Genomic DNA, 11616 nt, shown 5'->3' on the forward strand with positions numbered 1-11616 from the left:
GACAATATGCTATGCCACTTTTCAATGAGTTAAATCCAAGAATTAGAAGGCTAGATATTGAGGCAACCCAATTCGAATTGAAACTAGTGATGTTTTAAATGCTACAAATGGTGGGCCAATTTAGTGTGCCCATGGAAGATCCACATCTCCACCTTCGATTGTTTATGGAGGTGAATGACTCATTCAAGATAACTGGTGTGACTGAAGACACACCAAGGTTGAAGTTGTTTCTGTACTCGTTGTGAGATCGAGCACGAGCATGGCTCAATTCATTGCCGCCAAGTTCTATATCTACATGGCAATAATTAGCAGAGAGGTTTTTGGTTAAGTATTTCCCGCTTAGTAAAAATGCTAAGTTGCGGAACGAGATCACAAGTTTCCAACAATTGGATGACGAGTCTATGTATGAGGCTTAGGAGCGATTCAAGGAGTTACTTCGTAAGTGTCCTCATCATGGGATTCCTCATTGTATCTAGTTGGAGACATTCTATAATGGTCTCAATGCACATACAAGATTAACGGTAGATGCTTATGCGAATGGTGCAATTTTGTCTGAGTCTTATAATGAGGCTTACGAGATCATTGAGAATATCACGAGCAACAACTATCAATGGCCAACAAATCGAATAGATTCAGGAAGACGTGTAGCTGGAGTTTATAAAGTTCATGCTCTCACTTTGTTATTAGCTCAGTTTCGTCTATTTCCTATATGTTAAAGTAGTTTTTCGCTGATAGTGGTAATAATTTTACAGCTTAGCCATCGAGTCCATTCGAAGTAGTTTCTTGTGTATACTGTGTGGAAGGTCTTTCTTTTGAGAATTTCCCATTGAATCCCGAGTCAGTATACTATGTGGGGAACAACATCAAAATAGGAGTGGACAAGGACCCCAGTCCAACTTCTATAATGCTTCATGGCGTAATCACATCAAATTTTCTTGGAGTAACCAAGGAAATTGACCAAACAACAACTTTATGCAGCATAGACCCAACCAATCTCAGGGGTTTAATCAGCAAGCTCCAAAACCACCTTAAGCTAAATCATCAAATAGTTTGGAGAACTTGTTGAAAGCATACATGGCGAAGAATGACGCTTTGATCCAGAGTCAAGCAGCAACACTGAAAAATTTGGAAAACCAAATGGGTTAGTTAGGTACGAAGCTTCGTAATAGACCACAAGGAACCTTACCAAGCGATACTGAGAATCCAAGAAATTTGGGTAAAGAACATATCAAGGTAGTGGCATTGCGAAGTGGTAAAATTTTGGAACCTCGATTGATTGATGTTGAGGAGGAGCCTATTGAAAAGGGGGAAATTCAACTAGCTGTTGAAGTCCCTACACCAAAAGAGTCAGAATCTATAAAGGCTGACAAGGTAAATCCTAACTTAGTGAATTCAGATACTTTAACATCTTCTTTGGATGCAGATTTACCTACTCAGAAGAGTTTTCCGGTTCAATCGAAAGTTCCATCACCTCTATATCCACAAAGATTGCAACAACACAAGCAGAAACAGGAGGTGCAATTCAAGAAGTTTTTGGATGTTTTGAATCAATTACACATCAATATTCCATTGGTGGAGGCTTTAGAACAAATGTCGAATTATGTGAATTTTATGAAGGATGTACTATCCAAGAAGAAACGACTGAGTGAGTATGAGGCTGTCGCTCTGACAAAGGAGTCCAGTACGTTCCTGTAGAACAAGTTGCCACCTAAGTTTAAGGATCCAAGAAGCTTTACGATACCCTGTAACATTGGTGAATCTTATTGTGGTAAAGCTTTGTGTGACTTAGGAGCAAGTATCAACTTGATGTCTAAGTCTATTTTCAAGATGCTAGGGATAGGAGAAGTAAGACATACAATTGTGATGCTCCAACTAGCGGATCGATCTTTAGCATACCCCGAAAGAAAGATCGAGGATGTTTTGGTAAGAGTCGATAAATTTATTTTTCCTGCTGATTTCATTATTCTAGATTTTGAAGCAGATAAGGAAGTGCCAATTATCCTTGGAAGACCTTTCCTAGCCACGGGAAGAACATTAATTGATGTGCAGAAAGGTGAACTCACCATGGGAGTTCAAGACGATCAACTAACTTTTAACATTCTTAAAGCGATGAAATTTCCCGATTTGACAAAAAAGTGCTCAGTTATGGAAGAAATAGAAACCTTAATTTCTATGGAAAGCCATCATGAAGAAGATCCATTGGTGAAAGCCTTAGGGTTTGACCCTTTGGAGGATGAAGAAAGTGAAGAAAACATGGCTATGATGGAACAAACCGATGAATTTTATTCAATCCACACGGTTTGAACCGTTGAGTTGGAAGTTAGAGAATTTGTGCAACCCAAATTATCAATCGAAGAACCACCTACACTCGAACTAAAGGTACTTCCTTCCTATTTGAAATACATTTATTTAGGTAATTGTCCTACTTTGCCTGTGATTATTTTAGTTGAACTGACAAAAGATTAAGAGGAGCAATTAATTTCTATTCTAAAGAAATTTAAGAAAGCAATTGGTTGGACTATAGCTGATATTCAAGGTATAAGCCCTTCATTTTGCATGCACAAAATTATTCTAGAGGAAGGTGAAAAAGCTTGAATTGATGGGCAAAGGAGGCTCAATCCTATTATGAAGGAAGTTGTGAGAAAGGAAGTGATCAAATGGCTAGATGCAGGAATCATCTATCCTATTTCAGATAGTTCGTGGGTAAGTCCGGTACAGTGTGTGCCGAAGAAAGGTGGAATTACGATTATTGAGAATGAGCATAACGAATTGATCCCAACAAGAATTATTACTGGTTGGAGAATTTGTGTTGACTACAGAAAGTTGAATAAAGCCACTCAAAAGGACCATTTTTCGTTGTCTTTTATGGATCAGATGTTAGACCGACTGACAGGTAATGAATTCTATTGTTTTTTAGATGGTTATTTGGGATATAACCAAATAGTTTTTGCTCTGGAAGACCAACATAAAACAACCTTTACTTGTCCGTACGGTACGTTTGTTTTTAGGTGAATGCCTTTTGGTTTATGCAATGCACCTGCAACATTCCAGCGATGCATGAGGGCAATATTCACTGATATGGTTGAAAATTTTGTTGAGGTTTTTATGGATGATTTTTCTATTTTTGGTAACACTTATGATATTTGTTTGAGTAATTTAGCTAAGGTACTGAAAAGATGCGAAGAGACGAATCTAGTCCTTAACTGGGAGAAATGCCATTTTATGGTTAAGGAAGGGATTGTCTTAGGGAATAGAATTTCAAAGAAAGGAACTGAAGTCGGCAAAACAAAGGTGGACGTAATTGAAAGATTACCTGCCCCCATGAATGTGAAAGGAGTCAAAAGTTTCTTAGGCCATGTCAGCTTTTACCGAAGGTTTATCAAAGATTTTTCAAAAATTTCTAAACCACTGTGTTCGTTGTTAGAGAAAGATACAGTGTTCGATTTCAACAAAGCATGTCTAAAAGCTTTTGAAGAGCTGAAAAAATGGTTAATATCAGCCCCAATAATCATTACACCCGATTAGAGCACACATTTTGAGTTGATGTGCGATGCAAGTGATTATGCTGTTGGAGCCGTGATGGGATAAAGAAGAAATAAAGTATTCCACCCCATTTACTATGAAAGTAGAACCTTGACGGGAGCCCAACTCAATTATACAGTAACAAAAAAGAACTATTTGCTATAGTTTTTACTTTTGAAAAATTCTGCTCATATCTTATAGGTACCAAAGTTACAGTATTTACTGACCATGCAACCATTAAATACTTTCTCATGAAGAAAGATGCGAAACCGAGGCTAATTCGTTGGATACTTTTACTCCAAGAATTTGACCTTGAGATCCAAGACAGAAAAGGTGATGAAAATCAAGTAGCTGATCATCTGTCGAGGTTGGAGCTAGATGAGGTAACTCGATCTGTGACAGCCCTAATTTGGCCCTAGTCGAAAAGTGGTTTCGAGATCACAAAACTGAGTCACAGAAATAATTAGATGTTATATTTTGTGTTTAATATATGTAAAAGTGCATGCGTGAAAATTTCATGCTTTGATTTTGTCAATTGTATGTGAAAGTTATTAGAAAGGACTTACGTGTGAAACTTTGGAAATGTGATAAGTTAAATTGTAGTGGGCAAATAATGCATGGTGGAAAAAAATGTGGACTTGCATGTCAAATTCCCCACTTTAAAGGAAGTGGCCGGCCATGATGGTATGAGATACAAAATATATGCATTTTGTATTAATATTATAATGACTACATGGTTTTATAATAGGAAATAAGTATTAAAAAAAAAAGACGAAAAGGGTGAAAAGAACAAGGTTGTCCATCCTTGTTCTTGATAACCGAGAGTTAGAAAAAAAAAAGGGGGAGGAGAGAATTTTTCAGCTTGAATTTCTTTTTTCATTGGACGGGTGAGGTGAGGGGATAGCTTATTGCATGTTTGCTTTAGGGGCTGGTTTTCTCAAGAAACTTGCTAAGGGAAAGGGGGAATGTATTAGGAAGAAAGGGAAGGAGCTTGCACAAGGCTAGGCTCAGAATGGGATTCGACCGGTACGTTGCTATTCTTTTGGCTGGTAAGTGAAATGAAATAAAATTTGATGATTTTGGATTATTGAGTAAGTTGTTATAGCATGCAACCCCCATGCATGATTCTCGGTTTTCGGCTTGAGTTTGTGAGATGAATAGTTAGGTTGTTGATGACCAAAATCATGTGTTTTGTGGTGAGCAAATAAGAATTTTTGTTGCTCCCTTAATGTCCAAAATTTTGGGTTTTTATATTGTTCAAACAAGAATTATAGCTTCTGATTTATTGTTCCAATGTAAGCAAATTTATGCTGTTCAAATATGAATTTCTATTGTTGTTTTATGACCTAAATTGATTATTTCCACGCTGTTGCCGTAAGGTACTTAAACCTTTACACTTTCGGTTTTATCTTTAAATTTACTAGCAAACATGATAAATTTTTGTATGAAGGAAATGGTTGTTGTTTCATGTTCTTTTGATGAAAAATGGAAGATAGGTGAATTTATAGGTATGTGATGGTTGATTTGTGATATGCATGTTTAAATAACATGCATGCAAGGTATGTGTGAAAGAGTGATTTGGAAATAAATCTGCTTGGGACAGCAGCAGTAACGTGATTTTGGAAAATCACCATAAATTGTGGGAGATGAGTTAGAAGCATAATAAAATATGTAATTAAAGCTTAATGTGTCTAGTTTCTTATAAAAAAAACTGTGTAAGCAAAAGAATTGCCGATAATGAGATATTTGAAGTGATGTGGGACAGGGTCAGAATGACTTCTAGATCCTCTGTTATGTCTTTATAAAATCATTATAAATTGTACGAAAATGGTCATAAGATGAAATTTATATGCTTAGACTCCTTAATGAGTCTAGTTTCAAATGAAATAAACGAGAACATATTTTGAATTCTGTACAATAAGAAATTTGATTCATAGTGAGGAGTGGTCAGATTAGTCAAACAATGAAACAGGGGAAATTTTAAGAAAAATACGGTATTGATTGGATGGGAGATATATGAGTCTATTTTCAGGGAAAATTAACGGAACTTGATTTGGAGTTTCGTAGCTCCAGTTATAAATGATTTAGTGATCTGTTGCTCGGGAAGACGACTTGCGGTGAAATTTTGATTATGTGGTAAACATTGAAAAAAAATTGTTAATGAGTTGCTTATTGATTTCTTATAAGCTTACTATGATTAGTAGGTGTGAAAGTCGAATATATTATTTATATTATATTTTGAAAGTGATGCTCGAATAGTCGAATAATGACTAGTTTAAAATCTTTGAATTGAAGCTCAAGAGCATAGAGGGGCAAAATTCAGATAAGGGAAAAGAGAAAGTAATCGAATAGCCGTTGTAATCGTTCGACAACATTCAAGGTAAGTTCTTAAGTGTTTAAGCTTGATTCCTTTTTATATGCCTAAGAGTTAAATTAATATGGTAAAGGGAATGTAAATTTTATTTAGTTAATGTGCCGAATATGTAATGATTTAAGGCTATAAGCTAATTATGGCTATTATGCCTAAGTTGAATTGGATTTGGAAATTTGATGCACTAAATGAGTGTTACAACGAATAAACTATGCCGTATATGTGCTGGTGGAGATATCACGATTTGTGATTATTGAATATCTAAAGGAAACCATGATGTGTATAAATTTATTATATTTAGTCTGTTGTGGTAGCCGAAGGTGGCTTGGTACTAAAGTGATTAAATGTGAACTTCGATGAGGAAAACAATTCAAAGTATGGTGCTATAAGACTATGGGCTAATACGATATGTGGATTCGTTCCGTATAGTAAATTATTCAGGTACGAACAACCTAATAAAGTACATATGAATTAAATGAATTTGATGATTGATGTGAATCGAACGTATAAGAAATGGTTTCATGTTTATGTTCAACTATGAGACCTTGTGTTAAATCGACAATCGAATTCTTTCAAATACATTAAGTTGGTCAGGTATGCGATATGTACTTATGCATGTTAAATCGATTGGAATTGAATTACGAATGTGAATTGAGAAGCATAGGTAAAAATGCCTATATGTGAGTAAGGGTAAAACCATCGTAAATTATTGATTAGGACGGACTATGTGCGGAACCATCTTATAATTACTAATTTGAAAGGTTGTGTACGAATCAGTGAGCAATATGAACATATTAGATGAATTGTGACCTTTTGGTTCTACTGGAATTAAGTTGTGCGATAAATAATTTATGTATATGACTTATAGTCGAATGGTCACTATGGGTTAAGTTTGAATGGTAAAATGGATGTGTGATATTTATGTATGAATTTTGAACCGAAATGTAAATGATGGTGTTCATATAGAGCTTATATCCGAATGTAGCAAATGACTACTAATGTGATATATTGAATGAGATGTGTTAATATATGATTTAATATGCATGATATTTGATGTATATCCGGGCTTAAAGACCCGCAGGCTATATGCTGGAATTATATCCGGGATAAATCCCGCAGGCCTAGTGCTGGTATTATATTTGGGCCTTCGTGCGTAGTAGGCTTTGTGCCGTTGATGTGTATTCGGGCCTTCGTGCCTAGCAGGTTTCGTGCTGGTGATGTATATTTGGGCTTTCGTGCCTAGCAGGGTTCGTGCCGGTGATGTGTATTCAGGCTTTTGTGCCTAGCAGGCTATGATGCTGGTGGAATACTATTCAGGCCTTTGAGCCTAGCATGCTATAATGCCGGTGAGATACTATTCAGGCTTTCGATATCGGGCCTCGAGCCTAACAGGCGAAATGCCAGTGAATGAATAAAAGTCTAAGGTTAAGGCACCTCGTATTAGATTGACAAATGAATACATTCAGTACATTAAGTGAGCCAGGTACGCACTATGCACTCATATGTGAGTTCGATTTGAATGGAATCACAAGTGTATAATGTGATACATATGTGAATAAATGTTATAATTATATCTATGACCATGATACATTCGGTCAAGGTGTGAAAGTAAGTGAGAGCATTTGATTTATTTATGTTATATGAATTCAGATTAAATATTATAAGAATGCTGAATGTGCAGTATGTGTTTGTGTATATTTGGCCAAATGGTAATATATCTAGAAATTGGCCTTTTGAGAAATTGAATAATCGAAGTATAATTGCGTTTGTTTGTTTGCATTGCTTAAAACTTACTAAGCTTATGAAAGCTTACTCCGTTGTTACATTCCTCTATTTTATAGATTGTTGGCTCCAGTTACTTGCTCGGGTTGGAGTTCGCCGAAGATATTATCACACTGTCGAGCTCACGCTAATGGTGTAAGTAAATCCTAGTATTTCGAGTCTATGGCATGTATAGGGTTTTTGTGACAGCCTTAAAATGACCCTAGTCTGAATGTGGATTCGGGACCACAAAATCGAGGCATAAAAATAATTTAAAATTTATTTTGATGCCTATAATGTGTGTTAACTCATGTGTGACATTTTTGATGTTTTGATTTAGAGTTATAAATGTGAATTTCACTAGAAAGGACCTAGTAGTAAACTTTGAAAGTAGGATAGGGAAATGTGTGATGACTAATTAAAGCATGCATGCAAAACAATGGTCTTGCATGTCAAATACCCCTCTTTTTATAAGGGGTGGCCGGCCATGACAAGGGAGGATGGGCAAAACATGTCATAGACATGTTTTGTTGGTGCATTAGGGAGAAACATTAAACTAAGGTGTATGGGTAATAAAAAAATGAAAAAAAATGTGTGGGAAGGCTTCTCCCCTCCCCATTGCCGTGAGTTGAAGGAAAAGAAAGAAAAAAATTTTGTTCATCCTTTCTTTGAGCCAAAACTAGAGAGAAAATACAAAGAAGAAAAAAAAATGTGTGTGTTCATCCTTGAACATCTTTTGGCCGAAAATTGAAGGAAAAAGGGAAGAAGGGAGTAAAGCATTCGGCTATCCTAGGTCACTATTAAGGTAAGTTTGATGTTTTGCCATGAGATTCATGTATATTTTAGTAGTTAGCTTGAGTTCTAACTAGCCATGGTTCAAATCCTTACTATGTCATGGAGATGATATTCGGCTAAGGTGAGGTTGTGTTGATATCATTTGCATGCTAAAAGTGAAGCTTTGTAATGGTGCATGTGATGGTGGATTGATGATTATTGAATATTCTTTTTAGCACTTTTGAGTGAGAGTTTGATAGATACTATGAGGTTAAACTTCATGACATTGTAAGCTTGTAAGTTGGATGATGAAGTTCATGCTTTGTGAAGGTAAATGGAGTAGAAGGAGCATTCGGCCATAATGAAAATATATGGGATAGTCATAGTCATCCTTATGATTCGGCTCTTGTATATATATATATATGGTTGCACATGATGTATTGGTATGACATATATACTATCTCAAGGCATATAATTACATATGATGGTGTTTCGGTTATGGAGTAAATGATTGATGCGTATTGAGTTACAATATGGAATGCGTTAGTTAGTAAAATGTATGCTGTTTTTGTGTGGTATTAAGTGTATAATTGGCCTCAACATGGACATGCATATTCGGCCACATGAGGGAATTGGTGTGCATGCATTCGGTTAGAGGCAAGCATATTGATGCCTATTCTTGGCTTAGAAAATTGGCTAAGAGGAATATTAACTAATGTGTTGAGTTCGATTCATGATTTCGTACATATGCGACTTTGATGCCTAATGAGTATATATATTGGCTAAGTACCTTGAATTCCTCTTCGATGCTCAAATGATTAAATCAATTTATTTGTCAAATTAAGCTCAAGAGCAAAGGGAGATAAATCCGATAAAGGGAAGGAAAAAGTAGTCGAGTAGCCGTCGAAATCGCTCGACAACATCCAAGGTAAGTCTTGAGTAATGACCCTACTTGAATTATATTGAAATCATGCTCCTTGTGTGTGGCTATTGAGCGAAATTGTAAAGGTTTGATAAATATTTTGTGTTTGAGCCTTAGTAACGAAAATGAAATATGGATGTGTCGTGATTATTGATATATGTGTACATGAGCATTTGAATGATACCGGGCTAAGTCCGAAGGCATTTATGCTAGTGATTATATCCGGGCTAAGACCCGAAGGCATTCGTGCGAGTTGTTATATCCGGGCTAAGACCCGAAGGCAATTGTGCAAGTTACCAAATCTGGGTTAAGACCCGAAGGCAATTATGCTTGTGTTATATCCGGTTAAATCCCGAAGGTACGTGATTCGGAAATGAGCAATCTTGCTGTAAAAATTTCAGTTTATACACTTGTGAAAATTCCAGCAATGAGGTATGTTAAATGCGTGCTTGAATTAGTTGAGTCCTTACAAGTAAGTATTCGCTCAGTTGATAAACGAGCTACCGGCCTTTGGCTAAGTTGTTCTTTTGTGTATAAACATAAGGGTCGGTAATGTGAAGTAAGTATGATTATGAGAATGTGTTAATAAAGTGATTCATTTAGTTATGTAAATGTAATACTTTAGTCAAAGCTGATTTCATTACTTGAGACTTACTAAGCATTAAAATGCTTACCCCGTTGTTTTGGCTCTCTGTTTTATAGATTTTGCTCGTTAGCTATCGGATTCGGGATCATCGAAGTCGAAGTCATTCACACTATCAAAGCCCCCATTTTGGTACAATTTTGGTTGAACTTTGAAATGGCATGTATAGGACTACCCTTTTGTTGTAGGTCATGTACCTTTCGGTTTTGTGTAAACTTGGATAGCCATGCGAAAATGGCTTATATACGTTTTTAGCATAGTACTATAATCGTTTGTATGTTGATCATTATGAGGTATGGAATTGTTTTGAAACGATTAGCCATTGGAATGGTTAATCATGATCACACTTTGTGCTATGTATGCAAAAAGGGCCAATTGAATCATGGAAATCATGAAATAGGTAAAGCCTACCTTAAAGGCAAATCTTGACAGAAGAAGTGATGTGGATGTGAAAAATCACTAAAAATAGTAGGAATGGTATTAAATAGTGAATAAATTATGTAAATGAACCTTGATGAATCTACTTTCATATGGAAGAAACGAAAAGAGATATTAAAGTTCTCGTGAAACAGGGCCAGAACGGTTTCTAGATCCCTTGTTCCGACTTTGGAAATTCATTGTAAATTAACCAGAGATAATTAGGAGTCATGCCATATATGTATAAATTCCTCTCTGAGTCTAGTTTCTATAGAAACAAACGGCATCAGTATTGAAGCCCTGTACAGGAAGATATCCAATTTGTAAAGCGTGAAGGTCAGTGTAGTCGAACCCTGGATTAGGGGAGACTTTAACTAATAAACTGTACTAATTGGCCTGACCAAAAATTCTAGAAAAAAATATGTTGATGGACTTATGAGTCTAGTTTCAGGGAAAATTTACGAAACTGATTTTCGAGCTTTAAAACTCAAGATATGATTTTTAAGGCGACAGTGACGCAGTAACCAGCTAGTCTGGAAATTTTTTTTTTATGGACTGTGAAACAATTAAGTTAAGTCTGTGTGCACCTTGTGTTCGACTCCGGTAACGGACTCGGGTACGGGGTGTTACAGTTTGAATGTTTTTGACCTCGTAAGCCCATATATGGGACAGATTGCATGTGGAAAGAAAAATTTTAAATTGATTGAAATTTTTCGACACGGTTTTTGTGTGATTGACTGAGTTTAAGTCGGGAACACCTCGAACCCTGTTCCGGCGAGGGATACGGGTGAGGGGTGTTACATTTAGTGGTATCAGAGCTATGGTTTAGTCAGTTCTTGGACTAACATAGCAAGTATAAGAGTCTAGATATACATGCCATAAGTGAAGCGTGATAGTGTGATATCTCTCGGCTCTTATAAATTGTTTTGCTCAGGTAATGATGTGTTCCAACCGAGCTATTATTAATTGATCCGAAAATGCTATTGAACTGATTGTAATATATTTGTGATATGACAGAATTGAAAGGTATGAAAAGAAGTTTATGATATGTGTGCATCAGTGTAAAGATATTATAAGATTGTATAAAGTAAATGGTAATGAAAGATCAAAATGGGTGGAACGTAGGGAATGAGTACAATCGTTCATTAATAAATTAACATAAAAGACCATGGTTGGACCATGGCAATACATGAGACAGAAGAGCTA

The 11616-nt window shown here is 36.1% G+C and overlaps 1 non-coding gene across 1 annotated transcript; it reads right to left on the reverse strand.

The window, feature by feature from the left end:
* Positions 1 to 353: 353 nt before the first annotated feature.
* LOC128295891 (small nucleolar RNA R71) lies at positions 354 to 460 on the reverse strand. The gene has a single exon (XR_008286440.1). It is a non-coding gene; the product is annotated as a small nucleolar RNA R71 (small nucleolar RNA).
* Positions 461 to 11616: the final 11156 nt, after the last annotated feature.

Source organism: Gossypium arboreum, chromosome 7, assembly GCF_025698485.1.
Source record: "Gossypium arboreum isolate Shixiya-1 chromosome 7, ASM2569848v2, whole genome shotgun sequence".
In the NCBI taxonomy this organism is placed as follows: domain Eukaryota; kingdom Viridiplantae; phylum Streptophyta; class Magnoliopsida; order Malvales; family Malvaceae; genus Gossypium; species Gossypium arboreum.